Source organism: Catharus ustulatus, chromosome Z, assembly GCF_009819885.2.
Source record: "Catharus ustulatus isolate bCatUst1 chromosome Z, bCatUst1.pri.v2, whole genome shotgun sequence".
In the NCBI taxonomy this organism is placed as follows: domain Eukaryota; kingdom Metazoa; phylum Chordata; class Aves; order Passeriformes; family Turdidae; genus Catharus; species Catharus ustulatus.
In genome coordinates this window covers 52,694,784-52,720,888 of record NC_046262.2, presented here as the reverse complement: position 1 = coordinate 52,720,888, position 26,105 = coordinate 52,694,784, and the positions used below count along the sequence as shown (strand labels likewise).

General features: G+C 40.5%; 1 protein-coding gene across 1 annotated transcript in view; it reads right to left on the bottom strand.

Moving 5' to 3' along the window:
• Window positions 1–242: 242 nt before the first annotated feature.
• The window catches only part of PRR16 (proline rich 16), a 420,408-nt gene continuing 394,545 nt past the window's right edge, over window positions 243–26,105 (bottom strand). Inside the window, exons 4-5 of the transcript XR_004420667.1 lie at window positions 1,433–1,526; window positions 243–1,306 (exon numbers count right to left, since the gene is read on the bottom strand). The gene's annotated coding sequence lies outside the window, so the exon portion shown is untranslated. The remainder of the gene's footprint in view (window positions 1,307–1,432; window positions 1,527–26,105) is intronic.

The following is a 26,105-nucleotide window of genomic DNA, read 5'->3' as shown; positions in this document are numbered from 1 at the left end:
TGCGGCAGAGGAGGGAAGAAGAGAGCTCTCCCGCCTCTCTCCCCGCCCCCCGTACTGCCTGCAGGGAGCCAGGGCAACACGGTAACACTGTAACAATTGCGAAATGCCGGCTTTTACTGGCAGGTGCTTGGCTCGGCACTCTGGCTGGCACGTCTGGGGTTGTAAATGTCAGAAAATTATTCACATATTAGCCGCCCCCGACTATTAGCCACACTTCCGGGTTTCCACCAAAATTTTTGTCAAATTGCTGCGGCTTGTATTCATGAAATTACTGTAATTTGTTCTGGACTGTCATGGAAATTACAATACTACCCTTAGACAGAGTTCTTGTGCCTTTTGTTGTACAGTTCGTGAGCTACTCAGTGTCCAGTGTTGGAGCACTGAACTCCCAGACTACTCCAAGGCATTGCTGGCAATAGAGCGAGCTGAGACTGAGTGCACAGGTTTGAAAACCTGTTTTAGTTGTTGAATACACTCTAAAGGCATCTTGAAATGGGAGACAAAAGCATCCAATTATTTATGACACAGCTGAGCCATTTATCTCTGTAAGTGTGACTATTACAATTTCCATTACTTTTAATTTCTGTAAAATGCTCAGTACCTTTAATAATGGGACTCTTAGAGACAAAAAGAAGACTGATAGTTTTGCTATCCTCTCCTTTATCTCCTTTAGTTCATGGTCCCTCTGTACTGTGCTACTTCTTGGCTGCTTTCTTCAGTGCCTTTAAAGCTTTATAGCCTAGATGTCAAGGGCAAATGCCCAGTCTGTGGAATTTAGTTTTTAAGTTCTTCAGCTTTCCTCTGAGGTGTTATATGATGACTATGGTAAATTGTGACTGAAGGCTTTATAATGCACTTTTACAAAAACAAACAAACCCAAAACCCTCAATAGGTCACAATTAAATTGTGAGCAGTATGGACATGCAATCAGATACCTGTAACATCTTGTCCTGCTTGTTTGACAGCAGACTCAGAATTCTACCTCATTTGCCTTTCTTCAGTATCAGGTGACCTGCTGTGATGCCAGAAACAGCTTGTTTTTGTAAAATTGATAACAATGATGACATTTTTTTTTCCTTGGGGTATGCAGCACAATAAAATGTTCTCTCTTCTTAAAATTTCTAAGCAGTTACCAAACAGATAAAAAGAAGTAGTGTATGACACACTAACTGCAAACTTTAATTCTAGCTTGGAGATGTTCTTGGGGTTTTTCTAGTTCATCAACCAATGCTGAGTCAGTAAAGCATGTTATTTCTTCTGTTGTATTCTTGACACATGCTTATGAATAGTGTGAAAAGTTTTCTTCCTGTTTTTAAAAAAATAGGGAAACACTATAAGGAGCAAGTAAGCAGATGATAAGATATATAGTAGGGTTTTATCTCTGTGGGAACAACAGCATAGAATCATAAATAGACTTCATTTTTTGACTCACTGTTTCACAGCTAGACTTTGGTATTATGCAATCCAGGAAAACAAAAGAATGGAATTGCCCTCCAGTGTGCGCAAGGATAGGAGGCTGAAGAACCCTAGAGGAAAACAAAAAACAGGCTATCAAAAGAACTAAACTCCAGTTTATACCTGTCAGGAAAAAGAATTGTGAGATGAGTGTCAACAGTCCCAATCCTTCACAACCATTACATTCAAGAAAACATATGCAGAGCTTTCTCCTGAATTTGAAGTAAAAGAAATGGTTGTGGGTAAGGGAGGTATTAATGACGAAGTACATTTATTAGTCCAGAAAACCAGGAAACAACTTGAATAATTTATCTCCTTCTTGTCATCTTTATTTGGTGAACTCTAAAACAAACAAAAGAATGCCTGAGTATATTAGATGATACTTATGATATCAAACATACAAGTGAAAAAAAAGGCAAGCAAATTCTTGAAATAATTTTTTTATTCTGCCACATTATAATCCACATAAATAAATATTCTAAAGGTTCTGGAAAGCAGTGAAATTAAAGTGGTGAGAATGACTATAAAAAAAATGGACAAGGAGCGTAGATGTTGAATGAGGAAGAAAATCTGATGCCAATTAATATTGTCGTTGGTATAATTCAATTTTCTCCCCTCACCTAATATGAAGGGTTAAAAAGATTCCTTTTTCTTTGAAGCATAAAACTCGTTACGAGGTGTAAAACACATCCTAATCATAAGATATGCCTGAATTCGACATAGAGAATGTCTACAGGACTAGAAAATATTTTTTTAAGACTATAATGTGAACATACTGAATGAGGATCCTCATCCTGGCAAGACATGAGCTCTATGAAATTTTTCTTTCTTCATATATTTGTTTAAGAGAATGATGCAAGTACTGACTTTGTTTATCCATACAAAGGTCAACGCGATAGAAGAATGTCATTAATATCTCCTAAGATGGCAAAAATTATTGCAAAATTATGTTTTAAAAAAGTTATTTTCCTGACCAGTGAATTACAAAAAATGTCGCCTCAATTACTGCATGAAATGCATATGAATCTCTCTCTCTCAAAAAAAAGGTATAGGTTTTTTTGACTCATCAGTAGGGTAGTAGAGCGTTGAATCATCCCTTTATTGAGTCTAGTTTACAACTATGACATAGACTGCAGGCTTTATCTCACTTATCTATTTACAACTTCCTAGGAAATAAAAGGCAACTTTTAAGTCAGATCCTTTTCTGGCTTTAAGAGCCATTACATTAAAGCAAGAGTCAAAGCATCAGCTAAGTATAAAAGCATAAATCAAGTTGACATCCATGAGACATGAGAACATAAATCAAACTGACATGACTTAAATTATAGTACATATACATGAAGCCTTAGACTGACTGTAATTCTGAAATGTTTCTTTTTCTGAATAAAATAAATTAAGGAGACATGACAATATATAAAATTTCAATAGGCAGGCTCTTTCCACAGAGGTGTTTCACCCCTCTGATTTTTTTTGTTGGCCTCCTCTGGGCCTGCTGCAACAAATCTGTGTCTTCCCTGTGCTGAGTGCTCTGGAGACAAATACTCCATTTAGGGTCTCACCAGTGAAGAGAACAGAAGAGAAGAGGCTTCCTTTGAGTAATAAAAGTATTAACAGGAATACAGACTTGATAAATTTTAAAAAGTGAACGTGTTGCCCACAGTTTATATCATAAGAATCCTTTTTAATTCCCTAGAGATAGATTTAGTCTCACTAAATTTATATCTACTTATAACAGTGATACTATCTCAAGGAAAAAATTCTCAAAAAATCCCCTCCAAAATAAAACCCCCACTCAGTAAAAGCCCCTTGTGACAATTTGTGGTTTTCAGTAGCATAAGCTTTATTTGATGATTCAATCTAAACAAAGCATTGTAAGGAAACATTGATATATCTAAAATTGCAGAGATACACAGTCTTACTAATGCCTTATCGTTTAAGTTTTAAATGGTTTTCTCTGGTAATGTATCACTTTAATGTTGGAAGACCTAGTACTTAAAATTATTTTAGACAGTCCAGTGGGTAAATCCAAGAGTAAGAGTGCTCAGAACGCTTGGATTTCAGTGTCATCTCTGTTTCTCTTTAGAGGTAATTAATTCCTGCTCATTTCACAGTGTTACTGCCCTGCTTAGTTATATTATAAATTCTGGTGTGAAGATTTTCTTTTAGTAGGCCTAATTTTCTTTGAAGTTATTACATTATATAGCAAAATCATTTTTTTTTTTGCCAGGATATCAATGGTCCAATTTAAATGGATGGTGTGTGAGTACTAGTTAAAATGAGATTTTAGGAGAATCATATGTGCGATGGAATTATGGACTCATTAATTTTGTATGTTTGCATAAAAGACATAATCATGCAGGTGTTCTTTTGCTGCTGCCTGTCTCTTGTAAAATTTTCTAAATTCCACTAAGGATTCGTTCACTTAATTGAGTGATGTTTTTGTTCTCAAACACATTTGAAAGTGGCATGGAAGAAGGTTTTTTATCAGAATTTGCTTTGTGAACACGACTATGAATCTTGAAACAAGTTTATTTACAACAGGGGTGATTGTACTAGATTTATGACTACATATTCTCTTATTCTTTCATTAAATCACCATCTATTCCCCCTGAAATACTTTGGTTTTAGGGAGCCTTCTAAGCTCCAATATCTAGGCAAGGCAGATATTTCTAAGAACTGAGGGAAACTGGCAAAATACATGTAAAACAGTATCTCAGATTGGGTTTTTATGACAAGGACCTTTCACACTAAACAATGCCTTCCACTTTAAAACTCAGAGTTGGGAAGAGAGTACATGCAGTAAGGAAGCAAAATGACCTAGATAAAGGTGCACTAAAAGTGTATTTTGTATTATTTCTGTAATGTAGAAATTATAGTACAGAAAAATAACACAAACTATCAAAAAGAACATCTGCCACGTACAAAATGTGAATTATTTTGTGTAGTAGATAATTCATGTACATAATAAATGTGAGGCTTATCTTTGTTCTGTGCCATCTGGAATCCAGCCATTTCTATCAGAATGTGTATTTCCACATGCTTTCAGTTTTGCTTCACTTTCCACTCTCCTTCCTGAAAGAAATGAATCAAATTGCACTCTCTAAACCTCAGAACATGGAAAATCTGTCATGTCTTGCAATATTTAATTGTTATCCAGATCTAGCCTGTAACCTAGGTTAGTGTCCTGGGCTTTGGGAGAATGTTTACTGGGATATGGGTGCGGGATTGCTGAGAAAAAACCAGCAGGTACAATATTAAAAGATGCAACTTACTCTGACTTCAGATTGGTACTTACATGAAGTATCAGCCTGAACATTTTGTTAGAGATTTCTATGGACTTTGAGTTTGCTGGCACAGAAATTCAGTTTAGCTGGTAACAGTTATTATAGACTGTTCTTATTTCCTTGTAGAAATGAGTATTCACATAAAAGCCAAGGCCTTAATGGCATGATTTTGAAGCGGAAAGGGGGAGAATGTATCTTTGCTGATGAAAGTATCTTTTCACTAAGTTCAGCTCTGTCAAATTCAGTTTACCACATTGCAGTTTTTCTGCACATTAATATGACACTGGATGTACAGTAAATATAAATCAAATTTAAATTAATAACCTTGTGTGAGGAGAGGTAGAAATGCCTGAATACTGATTAAAAGGCTCTGATGGGAGACTTCTGGTCCATCTGAGAGTTAAAATCACAGAAAATTAGTGTTAATTCGCGTTACTGATATAAATTATCTCCAGAATATACAATGAAGGAGAGCCATGCATTGCTTGGCCTCCCTTTTTAGCTTTTATCTATTCTTTTAAAAACTTACTTGTTCTTTCTTGGAGAATTATATTGCTGGATGTCATCTCATAATAATGTGGAATTACCTGCATTACTTTTACTGGCCAGATAATATTTAGGCAAAAGTTTTTGTTTTCCAGAAATTTTCAATCCATGATCACTTTTAATAGATGATGCCTTGGTATTTTATATCTAGCTTTTATTCTGCTATCTGGTGATAAAAATATAGACGAGGAACAAAATAATTTTTGAAAGTGTTTTCAATTGAAATCAAGGTCGTAATATACACTATAAAGCATCTGGACTTGTTCATCTGTGTTCTGCTTTTCTTTTCAGATGTGTCATGTTTCTGACAAATGAGTTTATTTACTTTGAATTTAATTGATCTGCAAATGAGCAAAGATCCAGCTTCAGAACTCACACCTAAGGGTTACAAAAGTATTTGCAATTTTTTTCTTAAATTACAGAACAGTACATTTTCACTTCATACACTTATTTTTTTAGTTCACTCACTCTTATCCCTTTCCCTTCGGACAAGATGCCAACCAGCAAAGTGCCAATTCTTGTTTAACCCTTAATGTATTGCCTTTTATGTTAATAATTAGCTAGATTGATCTCTACCCTCTTCCATATCTTCTTAGTAACTTCTTTCTGATTAGCCTGGTAGTTGTGTTCCATCAATTCATAAAAATCAAGTGCTGGGTCAAAAGAGGTGCTTTTCCATTTTGCATCATTTCTTAGTTCCTCCAAATTTCTCCACAAGTAACATTATTATTTTCAATCTCTCAGATGAGAGATTTTCAAACTCACAGATGAGTGGCTTTAGACAGCCCATTCAACTATTCACTTTGAGTTGTGGCCAAATTACCTCATGTGTGAAGTTTCATCAATAATATGCGCTTTGAATTGTAATCCTTGCTTTTAAATTCAGTACAAGTCTCCATATAATTTCTCCACAACACTGTTTGAGTGAAGAAGGGGCCTCAGCTGATTCCACAACATGCCCCATCTGCTCTCCTGGAGAAAGCAAATGGCTTCAAACCTGAAGCTCATCTGTGGTCCAGCTGTCAGCTTCTCCCACTTGCAGTGTCAATGCACAGCGGGGTTCTGGCAGATCCATCAGTGTTTGCTGTGATCTCCCTTGCTAACCCATTCGTACCAAAATCAGTGTGCGTAGTGGCCATGTTTAGTAAGTCATGAGAAGGTCAAACACTAAACTAACAATTTGATTTCCGGTGTTCCAACGCCTTGGCCCTCTAAGTAATTAAGCTTTCTGTTGCCATTGTTAATTTAGTACTGCCAAAATTCACTTAGATAGCCCCCACATCAAGATGTTTTCCTCACTGGAATGACCAAATAGATGAGTACAATCCTAGCAGAGTATGATTGTACATACTCTATACCCATACTCACCCATACACCTGGAACACATAGCTGGGATAAATCCAATCTTTGAAAACTACAGAAGTTCTGTTATGTTTCTGTGACTTCTCCTGTCCTAGACAAATACTTAAGGGAAGATTGCAGTTCTATTCACAGTTATAGCTGATACTGGCTCTTGACTTGCTGCATATGTCAAGCTTCCTTCTGTCAATGTTAAAATAATTTTTATTAAAATTATTTTTCCACCAATCCACCACTTAATTACAATTGTTTCAGAAGCACAAGTTTCATCTCTTAATTAATTTAATTATTAAACTAATTCAATTGCTAAATTACTTCTTTTGCTAAATTTTTGCTTAGTTGCATATATTTACATTGCAATCAAGTGATAATGCTTTACATGTCAATGTTAATAGCTCTATTAACTTATATCTTCAAGCTATATTCTTATTGAAAATGTTAATTATTTGCCTTTTTTTTCTTGTAAAATTTTGTTCTTCCAGTATAAGGACTGGAAACTGAACAAATAAATGGAAAATTATCTAAAGGAGATGATCCTTTACAAGAAAACTTCACCAAGCTGTGGAATTCCTATACTTAACCTCTCTTCTGTTATTGGCAAAGCAGCCAAAAGTCCAGCAACCTGTTTGACTAGCACTCGGCTCTCCTCTGAACACCTCTCCTTCTTCCCTTCTGGTTTCCAGTTCCCTGAGGACCAGGTCCTGGAAGGCAGAACGTGTTGCTGCAATCTTTACTTGGTTTTGGTGTGGTAATTTATTTTAAGTGAGGACACTCGGTGATGAGATAGACTTTCTTGGCTGAGGTTATGGCAAGGATAAAGACATGCATGAGATACTTGGCAGAAAAGTGTACTGCTGTGCTGTATGCATACGTCATCTTAGGCATGGACTTAGCACCCCAACCAACCTCTTCCTAATTTTTTCCCTGTTACAGATGCTTAACTGTGTTCAGTATAACTTTTAATTTCTGTATGCTTTGGGCACCTGTATTCAGTCACTTTTGGATTCACTTGTCTCAGTTAGAGAAAATGAACTCATGAATTTTCATTCATACAAGCCCATTCCATAAACACATGTTTCTGGTCAACCTGTGTGAAAGAATATGAGGTTCAGTGTCCCTTCTAAGTAAAAATATTAATTAATTGCTCTTCTTTTCTATCTGTTGCTTTTGGAAACATGTTACTGAGAGGATGAAACCAGCTAAAATGCTTTCCATGTAATATTTTTTTTGCTGGGATGGAAACGTAGTATTTAAAAATAAAAACTTTTTAGACTCCTATGTTTGTACAGATGAATATGATTCATAAGCAGTGCCTGGCCTCACTTCAAAGGAGCTTGGGCACCCAAGAATAATTTGAACTCACACCACACAATTTACCATGGTAAGTATCTAGCAGTGTCTGCAAAAGTGCAGGTCATCACTGACCATCAGCAGTGGGACTCTAATAAATGCATAATGCTGCACAGATTATTTTGGTGCTACCAAAATTATAGTACTAATAACTTTCAAACTCTAGGAGGAAATATTTTTCCTATAGTAGTGCTGCCTAGCTGCTATTTTTTAAGGCCCTTATGCATGATTTTCCTCTTTCTCAAATATGCACACAGATTTCTAAACCTTCTCATCCTGAGCAAGGTCTCCTCTTCAAGAAAATATTCAACAATGATAAAAATGTTCATAATACAAGTTAAGCGATTTTGCTCATAAGTTTCTCTCAGAAAAGGAAGCTCTGTATATCAACAATATTAACTGCTGACTCATTTAATATAGAAGCCAGCTAAACCATTGATTGGAAATTACTGCTTTGTCAAAGTGGTTTTAACAGTCATCTAAATAAAACAGCATTGCTCTGAGAGTTGTTAATAAAAACCATAATGTTTTATGTGTAGTTTTGTACAGTTATGCTCATCTTTCTGAGTAATAGACTTTTGAACTAGACTTCTGCCTGTTAATATTTAGTTATTTTCCAACTTCTGGACTTCTAACACTCAGTTTGGAAATTCTGCATTATTTATGGGAAATAACCAGTTGAATTCCTTCATTGAAGAAATAGGCAGTTGAATTTGAAAGTCTCATTTATTACTGATCTGTTTGTTGCATTGCTAAGCTGAATCTTGAAAACAAAATTATGCAGTAGAAAGCTAAAGGTTTTTAAGTGGTTTGGATTAAAATTATATTCATATAAGGAATTATAGAGAAATGATAGAATTTTCAATTCTTGATGAAGTAGGGAAGGGAGTCTACCTTGGATTTCAGGAGTGTGGACTTTGTCTTGTTCAGGATACTGGTTCAGACACCTGACCTGAACAGGGATCTTCCACACAAACTCAGGGGAGAAAAAAAAAGCGTGTTTTTGACCTTGTCCTGGCTCTGACCAGGATAGGTTTAACTTTTGCAGTAGCTGGGAAGGGCAGGGCCAGGACCCTGAGGCTATTCTATACCCGTTCAGCCACGTGCAGGGTTTATGTCTTTCTTCTGGTTTGCCAGCATGTATAGTTAGGTGGCACCAGGTTCTACACAATGAACACACTCATGCGAATTGTTGGATGCAGAAGTGAACATTGGAAGAGGGAAAGGCTGAAGTACTTAATGCTTTATTTGTCCCAGTCTGCAACACTGGGAATGGTTGCTGTGAGGGCAGCCAGTCCTCTTAGCTGGTAGACAGGGACTGGGAGCAGACTAGACTCTCTGTAATCCAGGAGGAGGTAGGCAGTGACCTGCTGAACCGTTTGCACACTCATAAATCTCTGGGAGCGGATGGGATTCATCCAAAGGGAGATAGCAGCAGGGCTTGTCTAAGCCACCCTCCATAATTTGTCATCAGTCCTGGCTCACTGGGGAAGTCCCAAGTGACTGGAGGTTGGCCAATGTGACACCCATCCACAGAATGGCAAAAGAGGATCCAGGGAACTAGTGACCTGAGCTCTGGGCCCAGGAAGGTCATGGAAAAATCATCTTGAGTTTAATCACACAACACATATGGGACAACCAAGGGATGAGGCTTGGTTTGTTTTCCTGATATTCTGTAAGTAATTTGAAAAAACCAAAGAAGTCTAATTTAGGATTGTGAAAATACAGTAAATTCACGAATACAAGACGCACTGAGTATAAACCCCATCTCTGGGTGTTGGCAAACATTTCGTTGTTGTCCATAAATAAGTTGCACCTGAGTATAAGCCGCTCTGTCGTTCGCAGTGAGGACCCGCGTGCAACAAAGTTGCCAAATAGTAACAGAACCACAGCAGGGCGGGGTTTACTGGCTCGGCTCGGGCTGTGCAGGCTTGGCCCGCTTGGGGCTGCCGACGGGGCTAGGTGGCGCAGCCCGGCGCTGCCACTCGGCGGGGCCACTCGGGGCCAGCTGCTGCTACCACTGGGCTCGGTCACCATGGCCCGGCGCTGCCCCATGGTGGCAGGCAGGGACGGAGCCCCCCCCACTCCTGCGGCGGCGGGCAGGGATGGAGTACCCCGCCTCCTCCCTGAGCCGTGGCAATGGTGGTGTGGGGCCCCTCCCCGTCTCTCCCCCGGGCTGCGGCAGAGGAGGGAAGGAGAGAGCTCTCCCTCCTCTCTCCCCGCCCCCCATGCTACCTGCAGGCAGCCAGGCTCCACCCGTGGCACAACAGAGTAACAATTTGTAACAATCGCGATATGCCGGCTTTGGAGCTGCTCGGCTCGGCACTCTGGCAGGTACTTCTGAAGTTGTAAATGTCAGAAAATTATTCACATATTAGCCATTCCTGAGTATTAGCCGCATTTCCGGTTTGGGAGCAAAATCTTAGTCAAAATGGTGCGGCTTGTATTCGTGAAATTACTGTACGTGAACTATTCAATTTTTCTATTTTGAGATAAAAAGGCTGAAAAAAAAACTGAGTGTAATTTTACATGGCTAAACTCTTTAGTAGGAAAGTACACATATGTGCATTTAGAGTAAAGATTTGATTGTTTTATGTAGGTTCTCTTTCACCTAAACATATTATGTCCAACATGATCTTAAAACATTTTTGCAAGAGAGATCAGATACAATTTTGGAGCTGTTGCCAGGAATTTAAGTCCTTCACCAAGTATATTATATTGTTCTACTATTTTCATTTGAACCTAATACTTCTTGCGTCTGTAGTGTATAAGTGGTTTTGCTGTGACAGCCAGCAGAAGCAGTTCTCAGAAAAAACTGAAACATTTACGCTGCCTTATTCCTCTCTTTTGTATCTCTTTTCTTTCTCCTGCTCTCCTTCATAAGTAGCCAAAATTCACTAGAAGCAGAGTAGGCTGGAAGAAACCATGAAAAGTGAGGCAATTGCAGCTGTGGTGTTGAGGAAAGTGGTGCTGGAAGCATCTGGTCCTGCAGTTCCCTCACTTGAGCTGAAAGTAATCTCTACGTATTCTACAGTGGTTTTGGGTTTTGGGGTTTTATTCCTACTCTGTTCATATATCTTGTTCCCTGGGCCCAAAGACTAATCGTTAGGTATTTGAAAAGTGTGGACAGCTTGGAAAATGAAGACATAGGAACTAAATTATAAACAGTAGTTCTACACCAGCAGTAGCAAGTAACTTTCTAACTACCATGCAGAGTAAGACCGCATGGGAAGTTAAAAAATGTGCCTTTATTTCTGGAAGAATATGGGTGGAGAGATTTTCAAAGAGATTGGGACCTCTATATTTAGGTGTCTGACTTCAGATAATTCACAGATCCTGACTTTTAGTGAGTATATACAGTAGTTTCACGAATACAAGCCGCACGGAGTATAAGCCGCACTTCCGGTGCCTGGACAATGTTGCTGTCTTTGTCAATAGATAAGCCGCACCCCGAATATTAGCCGCACTTTCGTTCGTAGCGAGAATCCGTGTGCAGCTTTCACAAATTTGCCAATTAGTAACAGGATCGCGGCATAGCGGAGTTTACTGGCTTGGGGCGGGGCCAGGAAGGCCCGGCCCGCTCATGGTTGCCGACGGGGCCGGCCGGGTGGTGCTGCACCCGCCACCGGGCTCACTGGCCCCCCTCTCCCATCAGCACCGCCTCGCTGCCGCGTTTGCTCGCCCTGCCAGCAGGCCAGCCGCCGCCGCCGCTGCCAGGCACTCCGGCCGCCCCGCGCCATGTTTACTCGCCCGGCCGGCAGGGCTGCCACCGCTGCCAGGCTCTCCCGGTGGGGCGGCCGCCACCAGGCTCGCCGGCCGCCCCCTCCCGTCTGCACCGCCGCCGCGTTTCCTCGCCCTGGCCGGCACTGCAGGCCCCCGCACCGCCGGGCTCCCCCACGCTGCTGGCCCTGATTCTGCTGGGCTTCCCCCGCTGCCAGGCAACCCCACCCGCCGGGCTTCCTGCTTCTGCCGTGCTCCCCTGCACTGCTAGCCCCAGTTCTCCCGGGCTCCCCCGCCCTGCTAGCCCGGGCTCTGCCGCCCCCCCTGCCCCGCCCTGCTGGCCCGGGCTCTGCCGCCCACCCCCCACACTGCTGGCCCCGCCTCTGCCAGGCTTTCCCACCTCTGCCGGGGCCGGCCAGGCTCCAGCTTGGCTTGGGGCTGCCGCGGGCTCTCACTTCCGTGTTGGCAGCTTTTAGAATATTGTTCATGTATTAGCCACCCTCGAATATTAGCCGCACTTCCGGGTTTCCACCAAACTTTTGGTCAAATTGGTGCGGCTTGTATTCGTGAAATTACTGTACTTTATTGTAAAGTGCAATAAAGCAGAATATAGTCTTGACTGCCTTAATGGTTGAACTGATGTCTGCAGTAACTTTGTCTCAAACCTGTCTTTCAATGGACACTTTTGTAGAATAAAAGTACTTTACTTTTTAAGTTGGCCCTGTCTATTTTTTTTCTACTGGTATTAGAAAGACCAGTGGCAAGTCGTCATGTCCAGATGTTTGTTAGACTAGCTTGATATATAAAGGATATTTTGATGAATTTGGTAAAAGGTATGACCAAGACTTCAAGAACATATTAGCCCTCCAACATTTATAACTATATTGTATATAGAGGATGTTTCTCATGTGGAGTGTTAGGTCTATCACAAGCCCAAGATTGTCCAAGACAGTATTTCTTACCTCCAGAGGAATATGAATGATCCCTCTAAATGACAAGTGGAGATAGTGGGTTCAATAGTGGCAAAAAATGTCTCAGATTTTCTGTTGGACTCTTCGTGACTCTCTGTGTTTCAACTGTACATTTTTAGGTAACCTGAAGATGTTCCTACTAAGATGGAGACAATATCACCATTCTCTTCCCTGAAAGCATTGATATGGAATTGTTCTCTCTTTTAACTTGGATATGTGAGTTCACTGAGTGGACAGAAATAAGGAAAGTTACCACCACAGCAGCAAATTTAAAATTGTATATGTGAATGAATTTCTGAGAATTAATAACATGAAATACAATAGGATTTTTTTGTTATCTTTAATGTTATGAAGAGACAAATAACCATTAAAGGTGAGATTGTCTAATTTCCTCAATAAGAAGTGCTATATATTGTAGTTTAGATTTGGCATTCCCCTGAAAATTTTTGCTCATGGCAATTGTACTGAATATAGATAAAGTGCCTTTTACTCTTCTTTTTGAACCTTACATTTACTGAATCTCTAGAAAAACCTATGTGGTATTGTCCTGCTCTTTCAAACAGGAATATGACAGTTCTATGTTAAGTCAATTAAGAAAATATTTGGAATTATTCTCAGGCACACAAATCAATTTGAATCAGTTAATATAATTTCCAGCTGATTCTGGGCAAGGCCTTTCTGGCCCAAATGTGATAAAGAATGAAGTAATATTCCTTTAAATGGAAAGAAACTTTTATGAAGGCAAATTTTCACCACTTATAGGGTCAACAAATTAAGTAAAAATTGTAATGTAATTTATGGTTTAATTAACAAGTGGGTAAAATGTGCTAATGAATTAAAATAACAGCTTTTTGTATTGACACATACAGAACAGTCATAACTTGTTCCTCTACTTCCTGTGAGAAACACATTAAAAATATAGATTTTGGTAATTAATTTGCTGAGTGCTAAAATGCGCTTTAAAAAGTTAAATTTATAGCATTCATATGCATGTTATATAGATTTTGTATCAACTAAGAACATTAACTGCATGATAGGATACCATAGGATGTAATATGATATGCAGGAAACTTTTCTGTTGTTAAAAGCTCATTAGAGTGAAGCAGTGGCTTCTTTAATTGGTCTGTTAGGTGAGATACATACTGAGAATAAACATGGTCCAGAAACCTGAGAAGTATCAGAAATGTTTTATTTGAATATTATTTGGAATCTGAAAGTTATCCATACCCTTATCTTTACATGATTGCAATTTGTGGTTTAAGTCTCAAATAATTCAAGGGAAGTAATGATTTTGTTTGGGAGAATATTCTGTTATTTTCTATAAAATCCAGATCAGCATGTAACAGAGCATTCTACTGTGGACTTTTTTTTTTTGCCTTTTCTTATCCTCTTGAATTGAGGTACATATGAAAAAGAAAAAAAATTCATTTATCAGTTAGTATGTAGTTGTAAAAATGGGTGTGTAAGAAGAAGAAGTGGGAATGAGGGACAGAAGCAGGAGGGGCCATGCACTGGTTTGAAAACTCATGAACCTATGGCCTGAGCTTCAAGGCTGCAGTTCAAGGCAAAATTTATTTTGTTTTACTGGTATGTTGGCACAACTACTGCTGTGGAGATGTGTGAAGAACTTTTTGAAGACTATAGCAAAAATTTCTATGGAGATTTGATATTAGGAAGCTGTCTCATAAATTGTAAACTATCTTTTATTTTATTAAAAGAATTATAAACACATAATGAGAGAACAACAACATCATGTGATGAATATGCAGTTTTTTCTTGTCTAATGTCTATTAATGCACTTGTGACCACCCTTAAAAAACTAAAGAGCTCACAAAGCAGGTTTTTTTAACATTTTCATAAACTAAAAATTATCTTTCAAAATGTTTTGTGCTGAGTCTGCATGTCAGTTTACTTTTAGAATAGGCTGGGAAAAGAGATCTGCAAAGTGTTGGATGTTGTGCCTGAATGCCTGTCCACTTCCTTTAAGCTTTACCAGCTGCATTTACTTGCTTAGTACTTTCTAGATAGCATTTTTCAGCACTGTCTTCTGTATATTATATATAATTGTATACTATCTGGATACATTCAATATAATTGAATTCAGCTGCAAATTTTAACACAGAAATAACAAATTCCTTCAGGAACAATTCTATAGAGAAAATACAATTTCTTCCTTCTCTTCCCCATCAATTTGTGATTATTTTCAATGTTTACTTTGAATTGAAAATGCTACAGAATCTGTCTTCTCTGTTGAGTTTCTAATGACATTGCAAGGTATTGGAAAACAGAGAAGTGCTTTCAGGCAAGTATCTGTTGGGAAAAAGAATCCATTGAGATCAACTGAAAGAATAATTGAGGGATCAGCTTGATTATTGAGATTGGAGGAAAGAATCTTGACAAGATCTGGAGGAAAGATCTGATGCACCAGAAAATTTTTCTTGTGAAAAGATGTCTCACTAAGTGGGAAAGATTTCAGCAAGGGCCATGAAGTTTGATGTAAGATTATAAATTCTTCCAGAGATGGAAATATACAAGTTAGCAAGATAGAACAACACTGAATCTCAGTGGGATGCTGGTTTGCACAACATGTATTAAAACATTTCTATGAATAAAATTGCAACTTTCTGTAAAGAAATAATTTAAATAACCTTTCTTTTTCAGTGTGAGACAGTAATGATGTGTTTTTAAAATATTTGGTTTTGATCAAAAATTTAAACTCTCTGGAAATAGTATACTAATTGTAATCCTGTCATGTATGAAGACATATAATGAGATAAACAGCATTCCATAATTTTAATGATACACTGAGGAAAACACTGTACATGTATCTTAATGAAATTATGATTCTATTAAACCAGGAGAGGAAGAAACTTTCTTCCAAAATTATATCAAGGACAACTGCTAAGTAAGTTGGAAAGCCTTGTGACTGTACTTTACTCTCAAGCAACTTACTCCAAAGTTTGGGGTTTTTCACATAGGGGAGTGGTGAACATGAGAGTGCTCTGAAGCTTCCCTTTCAAATAGAAAACCTGTGACTTTCCTCTCCATGAAGGGAGAAGACTCCTGATGGCTTTTAAGAGCTTGTTAAAGTTTGGTAACGATCCTAAAGTTCTGCAGATAAATGCAAGTTGAATGCTGTGATATTATCCTGAAATATTCTCTGGCAACCTCCTCTGTGCTCGAGTTCTTCCCTTATTCCAGTGCAGACCGAGATATACATAGGGATGATGATGTTACATAGACTGGTTTTGAGACAAAGAAAGTCCTTTAATTTATATATGAGGATAAGAAAAAAATATAAAATACTCTTCAGGAAATTTCATAGACAGCTTTGTGATTTGTTTTGGATGTTTTTTGAAGGCCAGGTGAAAAAGTGTACAGTAAGTTATGAGAATTTGCGTGTCTCTGACTAAATGACATTTTATTTATGGCTCTCACATAGTCAACATTTGCTTTTGTACACACAAACCCTCTTTATTATTTAGTTTGAAGGTCCTGATAATAAAAAATAAAACAATAGAACTGGCTATTAGGTTAGATGACTGAAAGTAAGTGCTTTGCAGAAGCCAATATTTGACTCACCAGATGGCTACATGAAAACAAATATTGTTTCCCTAGGGGTCTCAATTTTCCAAATAAGAGATGTCTTTTATCTTTTTCAGAAGAATAAAGTAACTACTAAAAATGAATGTAATTTATCAGGGTAAACATAAAATTACTTTAAAAACTGTAAAATTATTGCTTCAACATTTGTAACCTCTTTTGATTTTATTCGCAGACTAAATTGAATTTTTTTTCTCAAGGTAAATAATCCATCAAAATATCCTAAATCATTAACTGAGGAAAAGTATCTAGTCTTGATATATTATTTTATACTGTAATAAAGAAGACATTTCTCCAATGTTTAATTTAGTCTATTCAGTAGATTATCTAAAGGATGGTTTTACAGTTGTTCCTTAAAACCTATTAAATGAATGCATCTCATCTTTTAATATCTTCATTTTCTTTCTTGAATTTAGACTGTGGGACAAACATGGTTTTCATTTTATACGTCTCAGTTTTCCAAGACATTACTTGCATTCTTAAGGAGCTGCAAAAGTTGCTCAACAAACGCATAATTTTAATTCTTTTTATGGAAAGGAAGAAGTCAGGATTGATCAGAGTGATGTATATTTCTGCTAGCTGATGTTGCACTCTCAACTTTAGTTTTTGTGCTTCTGTAATCTCACATTTAATTCTTGCAACATGGCAAACATTACCTTGCCTCAGAACTCTTCTTTATTCTCACCCTTTCTCACCTATTTCACCAATATGTCACCAGTGGAAAATTAACCATTGGATTTCAGAATACATGAAACACCTGAGGGCACACAACTTTCTAACATACATAAATATATGTCTTTTCTACACCTCTATGTCCTCTGTTCCAGATTTGTTGCCTCACCAGACATTAAATTTTTTGGGACCTGGTCTGTTCATATTTAGTGATAATCCAATATGTTGCCCAGTGTGGTATATTTTGTATAAAGCTATTAATTTTCTATATTTTTTGGTATGTAATGGTTTAATCTGTATTGAAGAATGTGATTAATTTGCTATACAAATGTTTAAAGATTATTTCAGTTGGAACCATTTGAGGCAAAAAATTTGATGGAAAGTGATATTCCTCAGGAGTTGGTGGCAACCAGGGCTGCTAAACATCCTTGTCAGTGGCCTGGACAGAGAAACTGACGACACTCTCAGCAAGTTTGCAGATGACATCCAGTTGAATTGTACAGTGACATGCTGGAGGGAAAGAATGGCATCCAGAGGGACCATGAGAGATTGGAGGACTGGGGCCATATGAAGGTCATGAAGGACAGACTGGGTGGAGAATGGATTGAGTGGAGCTGTGGTAATTTGATAATTGAGAGACTGGTCATAGGCCTGCAGTAGGTGCTCACATCCCAGAACGACAAACATGTCCTGGGCTGCATCCAAAGCATGGTGGCTAGCCGGGGAGGAGATTCTGCACCTCTGCTCTGCTGGGACCTCACCTGCAATTCTGTGTTCCCAGTGCAGGAAGGACATCATCCTGCTGGAGTGAGTCCAGAGGAAGGTCATGAGGATGAGCAGGGCTGGAATACCTCTCTAGGTGGAGAGTTGGGACAGAGGTCGAGGGAGTGTTAGGGTTTTCATCCTGGAGAAGTCCATGGGGAAATGACAGGACCTAACAGGGGCCTAGAAGAGAGCTGATGAGGGCTTTTATACAAGTGCATGCAGAGATAGAACAAGGAGGAATGACTTCAAACAGAAGGAGAGTGGGTGTAAATTAAACGTGAGAAGGAAATACTTTACTGTGATGGTGGTGAGGTCTTGGAACAGGTTGCCCAGACAAGTTGGATGTCCCACCCCAGAAGTGTTTGGAGACCAGGCTGGATGTGGCTTTGATCAACCTGATTTCAAGATGATCAAAACCCCATACAGGTGACCCTGTCCACATGAGGTGAGTTGGATGGTAGGACAGGGACATTCTGTGATTTTATGACATTCGAGGTTGTGACATCTTCCTGTGCCAAAATTTGATGACAATTTATTGGAATGCAACCAGTTACTTTCAGAGTCCAAATGCCCCAAATAATTTGGATTAGGTCTTTACTTGAGAAATAATAGGTTTGATTTTAGAGGTTTTTATACAGTTCCCGTTGAAGTCAGTGTGCATTTTTTGCCTGTATCTCAGAATAATTTGTCGACCTGGTCACAGTGTCTCAATCCACTGAAATATCATCCACGCGTTACTTTGATTTTACATTTTAATTTCTTCTTGAATGGTAGGATTTTTATTTTTTTTTCAAAATACTTTGTAGAAATAGAATGTCTCAACTTCTGGAGAAATACGTGATTAGGAACTCCATTCATTGCACTCCACATTTCTTTTGCCTCTGAAGGGCGATCTGTAGTATCGTCACAGAACTCAGCCTTTTGGCAGAGAAAATTGTCTTGCATTGAACAAGGTGCACCTGTTAGCATATATATCCTTTCTAAAGATGTGTTTCCTAAACAATTACATTTAATATATTATATATGGATAGCATATAGATAAACACATTAACATAATTTTGAGTCCTTAATATAGCAAACTCTCTGTAACCATTGATTGTTTTTCAGTAAAACAGTTTTTTTCAGAAGAATTAGCATTCTTTTGTGTTTAAAAAATTCCCAACAAGGTACCACTATTGTTACAGTAATTTCACGAATACAAGCCGCACCAATTTGACCAAAATTTTGGTGGAAACCCAGAAGTGCGGCTTATATTCCGGGGCGGCTAATCTATTAACAAAATTCTAAAAGCTACCAACACGGAAGTGAGAGCCCGCGGCAGCCCCAAGCCAAGCTGGAGCCCGGCCGGCCCCGGCAGAGGTGGGAAAGCCTGGCAGAGGCAGGGCCAGCAGTGTGGGGGCGGGCGGCAGAGCCTGAGCCAGCATGGCGGGGGAGCCCGGGGGGAACTGGGGCTAGCAGTGCAGGGGAGCATGGCAGAAGCAGGAAGGCCGGCGGGTGGGGCTGCCTGGCAGCGGGGGAAGCCCAGCAGAATCGGGGCCAGCAGCGTGGGGGAGCCCGGCGGTGCGGGGGCCTGCAGTGCCGGCCAGGGCAAGGAAACGCAGCGGCGGTGCAGAAGGGAGGGGGCGGCCGGCGAGCCTGGTGGCGGCGGCGGCAGCCCTGCCGGCGGGGCGAGCGAAAGCGGCGCTCGGCGAGCGAAAGCGGCGCTCGCGAAAGCGCCGCCGCTCGCGGAAGCGCCGCCGCTCGCGAAAGCGCCGCGGGGCGGGCGCGGCGCTCGCGAGGCGCGGCGCAGGGCGAGCGAAAGCGGCAGCGGGGCGGGCGGCGAGCCCGGCGGTGGCAACCCTGCCAGCCAGGCGAGCGAACGCGGCAGCGGGGCGGTGCTGACGGGAGAGGGGGGCCAGCGAGCCCGGCGGCGGCGGCAGCACCAGCCGGCCAGCCCCGCCGAGCCGTGGCGCTGAGCTGGGCCACCCGGCCCCGTCGGCAACCATGAGCGGGCCGAGCCTTCCTGGCCCCGCCCCGAGCCAGTAAAGCCCGCTATGCCGCGATCCTGTTACTAATTGGCCAATTTGTGAAAGCTGCGCACGGATTCTCGCGACGAACGAAAGTGCGGCTAATATTCGGGGTGCGGCTTATCTATTGACAAAGACAGCAACATTGTCGAGGCACCGGGGGTGCGGCTTATAATCCGTGCGGCTTGTATTCGTGAAACTACTGTAATTCTGTTATTGTGTTGGTTTTTTGAGATATGCATAGTGACTCCTGACTATGTATGTAGTCTCTTCCAAGGCCAGATTTTAGAAGGATGAAAGAGGACCATTTTTAACTCATGGGAGTGTCAAACAGCCAGTTGAATGCATCAACTCTCAAAGATGCCTGACCAAATAAAAGCAGAGTGACTGTGAAAGCTACAGTCCACTTCAGGAATATGTGGTTTGAGAAATAGATGGTTATGGCAATTGCTGACTAGGGATAGGATAGTTTAAAATTTGAAGTCAGAGAAACAATATGTGATAGGAAATAAAACCCTTACACTGCTTCAAAATGGGGGAAATCGCATCTTTCTACTGCTACTGTTCTGTTAAAAGAAATGATGGTTTGGATAAAAATCTGGATTCGTGTGTATTGATATGAGCTCTTTTGCTGATGGGGCAATGAGTCACTCATGTGAACTGATAGAAAGAATGAAAGGGGAGAAAAGGGATCCTCTGGGAAGGCATGGCAACAATTAAGTGATGTATGATAAACTGGAAGTTTCTTGATTTTGGTGTAGTTATTTATTAATATATTTTGGTTGATGAAACTTAAATCTCACCTAATTCTTAAAAGCTAGCATAAAAATAAAAGCGTGATCTCTGCTGTTTAACTAAGGAGTTGAACTAGACTCATAGCTACAGGGCAAACTTTGGGGAAACAATCTACTCAGATTTCTCAAGTATTTATAGCCCTTTGACGGCTTGGTGAGCTACTTGGTGACTGTTCTGTACACCTTTGCTGCTGTAGGGCTTTGCTTCTCCTCAGAACCTTATTTTTTTTTACAGAAATATGTACTAAAAGCTGGAGCAGAATTGAACAGAAAGTGTCAGACAGTGCTTTGCGTTTTGGGAAAAAAAAAAAAAAAAGGCTGCTTGAAGGCAGAGGTAGAAAGGTGTTCAGAAAGCTAAAATTACTCCTGTAAGTGCTCTTTTTCCTGAGAGATGAATGAAAATTAAGTGGCTTTGGAGATTATCCTTCCCCTCCGGCTCTCCCTCCTGCTTCTCTCTCAAGTATTCCAAGCTGAGATGCTGGCACAGCAGCTGTTGAAGCTTGACATATCAATAATAAAGACATTTCTTCCCTGCAGAGTAGAAAAGGGTGCCAGAGAGACACACTAGCTGCTTCTTTACAGTGGTGAGGAGGGGTTGGGCAGCTGTAGCTGCTTTCCTTTCTGTATACTTCTCTTTGTGAATCAGGGAGTGTTGGTTGGTCTGAGGCATGTTTGGTGTTGCACTCCAATGAACCCAAGTTTGTCCACTCCTTTGGCTAGAAAAGGGTTCTTTTTGTAGTTAACTTCTAATGCATATACATGTATCAAGGTTCTTAGAACATAGTATTATCTAATAATAAAATTATCTAAATGATAAAATTATTTATTATTATTTGTTATTTAATTATTTATTATTTAATTATCTAAATAATAAAAACTTTCATAAATAACTATATCATCAACAATACCCTGTGGTTTCCTTCATTTGTGCCTTTCCACTGAATGGTCTAACCTACTGCTGATTCTCTGTGTTGATAAATATATAACCATTTTGGGGTGATAGATACCTTTTCGTGTTGCTGGTACATAAATACTTATCCACTCTTTTTAGGAGATGTTTAACACACAGCTTGTTAAGCCAATGAACTGAATGAGTTAAATATTGTGTCAAAAAAGCACTTGACCAGTAATGCCAGAAAAATATATTGGACCTCAGTATTATAACCTTGTTTATGTATGTCAAAAAGTATTTGGAATGAAAATATGCAGAACTAAAGGCTTCATTCAAAACCTCCTGAAAGAGAGAGAACATTTTGCCTTCACTGTATATCACTAGATAAGCACAGAAGACATAGATTTGGCAGTCACTGGTATTCTTGGCTAGTTAGGAGACTAAGGAAGGGACCTTTCTACATATGGAGATATGGGATAATGCTTGTGGGAGGTTGACCTTGCTTGGTACAATATCTACCTTTTATCAGTTGTCTGCGTCTTCTCTTGGCTGCCATGATTTTTCAAATATCATGGAGAGTGTCTTGGTCACTACCCTCAGCCAATTCCCTCAGGACTCTGGGATGCATCACATCAGGTCTTACACATCTATGTGCATCTATGATCATCTTTCTGGGCTGCAAGCAGACACTGCTAGCTCATGTCCGTTTCTTCAGCCTCTAATATCTCCATATAGGGCTGTACTCAGGATGTTCACCCTGCAGTCTGTATTGAAACTGGGGATTGTTCTGACTCAGGTGCAGGATCCTGCAATCATTCTTGTTGAACATCTTGAGGTCTGCAGGGGGTCACTCATTGAGTCTATGAAGATCCATTTGGGACTGTGGGAAATCTTCATCTCAATATTAATCTTCTACTTTTTTGTTGACAAAAGAAATTTATTTATTCACTAATATGATTACAGAATCTTTAGTAGTGTAGAATGCATAACTTCCTGTGGGATATTAATTTTGCACTGGCTTTGAGGCAAAAATGCTGAAACAATTGGTAGAGGTGTTTGAACTTAGACATTAAATATACTAGTTTGGAAAATCTATGGAGGAAGACGTAATAATTATATGCCTAGAAAATGCATGGCAGTGTTCAAGAAACACTGGGGAACTCAGGAAAAAGTCAATGGTTGAAAGATATGTGCTGCCCAAAAATATCCCTGCCAAAATGCAACTCAAAAAACACTGTTGCCTTTTAGGTAGTGGTAGCTCAAGATAAAGCCAGTGACTGTGAAGAGAAAGCCATGGAAGAGCCCTTTCCAGCATAGTTGTTGTTATACAAAAACAACAAGCTGTAGCACAAGAAGAGGGCAGGTTAGTAAAGATTGACAAATACTATATGGTCTGGAAATGTGGTATCTGTGATGGTCTGGTAAACTCACATTGCACTGAAATTCTTTAAACTTATAGTGACACCAGTGCTGTTGGGCAATCCTAATGTTGTCCTGATGATTGTAGGATTTTAAGGATGCCCATAGAAAAATCTATGAAGGGATACAGGACATGTGACCCTTTTTAGCTCATAACCAAGGTCTCCCTGCCTTCCTCCTCCAGGTCAATTTATGGCACCTGGGGGAAAGCTTGTGATTAAAAATGTACCTGTAAATTTATATTACACTGCAATATTAAGCTATTACATTTGGGGACAGTAATGATACTAATTTCATATCCTTTAAAATACAGTATCTATATTGTGATCCCTAATATGAGTAAGTCATACTCTAATATGACTTTAATTGTCATTCTCTTATCTCATTCTTGACAATAATATCCTCAGTATGAAAATACAATTCTATGGTAAGAAACAGACTTTTGATAATAGAAGTAGAAAAGGTACACAGAGACCTTGTTGCAGTAATTTATTTTTGTTTCAATCTCTTTGTTTTTTTCCTGTAACTTTTAATTAATCCTGTTATTACCTCTTTTGACCTGTCTACTTTTAGAACTGCTTTGGGGATGGGCAGGAAAGTCATGCATCAAAGATGGCTTGGCAGTAAAAAGATGGCTTTTATAAACTGGTAATTGGGAATCAATGCGCTTTAAGCTATGGGCAGAAAATGTAATAAACAATCTGGTCTAGAGGGACAAAGGATTATTTGTTAATAGTATAAAAAGGTCAGTGCTACAGTAATTAAATTAAACCTGCAAGGCATTCTAAACTGTACTTCTGAATTGTAATGTATCAGAAAGAAAGAAAAAAGGTTCTTTGAGCCTACCGTGGGTCATGTCCTGTGTAAATGAACATGCTTAAATAGCTTTCTGCTTTAACACTTGATTTTAAACCTGCAATAATTGATATTATATTATATAATGCTGTAAAGGCCCAACAGCACAGGAGTGAAGAGTATGTGGCTCTTCAGAGACCCAGGTTCAGGGCAGCCAGTATTTCTGTAGCACACACTACATCTACCTGCATCTATGTAGTCTTGCAGCAACTGTACCTGTGAAGTATTGCACCAGAATCTTGGTCTTTTGCACAAGAAAAAGTGAGGTTCATCCTTTTGGTTGAACTGGTGAGTATTAACTCAGTAGATTTTCAGGATTATTTCTGCTGGAATTAAACTCTGTGTATTGTATTGTTAAAACCAGAACATTCAATATGAAATACAGTAGTTTCACGAATACAAGCCGAACAGATTATAAGCCGCACTTCCGGTGCCTCGACAATGTTGCTGTCTTTGTCAATAGATAAGCCGCACCCCGAATATTAGCCGCACTTTCGTTCGTCGCGAGAATCCGTGCGCAGCTTTCACAAATTGGCCAATTAGTAACAGGATCGTGGCATAGCGGGCTTTACTGGCTCAGGGCAGGGCCAGGAAGGCTCGGCCCGCTCATGGTTGCCGACGGGGCCGGGTGGCCCAGCTCAGCGCCATGGTTCAGCGGGGCTGGCCGGCTGGTGCTGCCGCCACCGCCGGGCTCGCTGGCCCCCCTCTCCCGTCAGCACCGCCCCGCTGCCGTGTTCGCTCGCCCGGCCGGTGGGCTGCCGCCGCCGCCGCCGGGCTCACCGGCCGCGCCGCGCTGCGTTCACTTGCCCGGCCGGCGGGCTGCCGCCGCCGGGCTCGCCGGCCACACCGCGTTGCGTTCGCTAGCCCTGCCGGCGGGCTGCCGCCGCCGCCGCCGGGCTCGCCGGCCGCGCCGCGCCGCGTTTCCTCGCCCTGGCCGGCACTGCAGGCCCCCGCACCGCCGGGCTCCCCCACGCTGCTGGCCCCGATTCTGCTGGGCTTCCCCCGCTGCCAGGCAACCCCACCCGCTGGCCTTCCTGCTTCTGCCATGCTCCCCTGCACTGCTAGCCCCAGTTCTCCCGGGCTCCCCCGCCCTGCTAGCCCGGACTCTGCCGCCTCCCTGCCCCGCCCTGCTGGCTCAGGCTCTGCCGCCCGCCCCCCACACTGCTGGCCCTGCCTCTGCCAGGCTTTCCCACCTCTGCCGGCGCCGACCGGGCTCCAGCTTGGCTTGGGGCTGCCGCGGGCTCTCACTTCCGTGTTGGCAGCTTTTAGAATTTTGTTAATGTATTAGCCGCCCCGGAATATTGGCCGCACTTCCGGGTTTCCACCAAAATTTTGGTCAAATTGGTGCGGCTTGTATTCGTGAAATTACTGTACTAGTTCAGCATTTGAAACTACTCTGCTCCTTGGATTTTGTGTTAATTACTGATCTACATGTAACTTAACAAGCTGCAACATGGATAGTTATGAGTGCATGATTTTTTCTTTATTTGTCCATTTAATGAAAAAGTTTCAGATTTCTGCAGCTTATCTGTAGCAATATTTAACTGTAGATCTTCTGGTTTTTTGAATCTTAAAAGAACACCTCAGGAAATGGATATAATTAACCTTGGGATAAGGACTGTGTGAGAACACTAATTTACTTTTAATTAGTAATATTTTCTTAGTTAACTTTATTACTGCTGGCAACTACTTTCTATAATGAAGGCGTTAATCAGAAAAATAAAATGAGGATGCATTATTAGACCAGCTGGCCCCAAAACAGGAAGATTACTGGGGCATTCATGCAAATATAATACATTATGTGTGCTGGAATATTTTTCTGATGACAGTAGGACAGCACGGTTCTTGACTCTATCATGGCTAGGTATGTTCTCTAGATTACTCCATGTTTTTGAGAATTTCCTGATCCGACATCTGTAAAATAACACCAGTTGCTGTTTTTTTTTCCTTGACACCTGGATGTACTGTTAGGGGGAATAGTCTGAGACTAAGTCGTATATAGGCTTGGCAAGTGTTCTGAGACTTAGCGGTCCTCTCAAGTTCCACACTAAAGAGCTATCCTCTCACATGATTTGGTTTGGTTTTCTTTATGAACAATAGGAGTAAACAATACTACCTCACTTCTTATTCAGGATCAATTGATAGAAGAAAGTGTGAGGAAAAAGTGCTACATGAAAAGCACGTAGTTCAGCTATCAAACCTGAGCTCTAGTTTACTTAATTTGTTTAATTTTCATTAAGAAAATGAGATCTCAGTTGGCTGCATATCACCTGTGAATTTTGCAGTATGTTTTTGCACACAATTCAGAAGTTTCCAGGGCCTGAATTTTAAAGGGGGAAGCTATCATCAAAGCGACTGACCATTATAATGAATAAAGTGTTGGGAGCTTTGGAATAAATAAGCAGTCTGCTCAG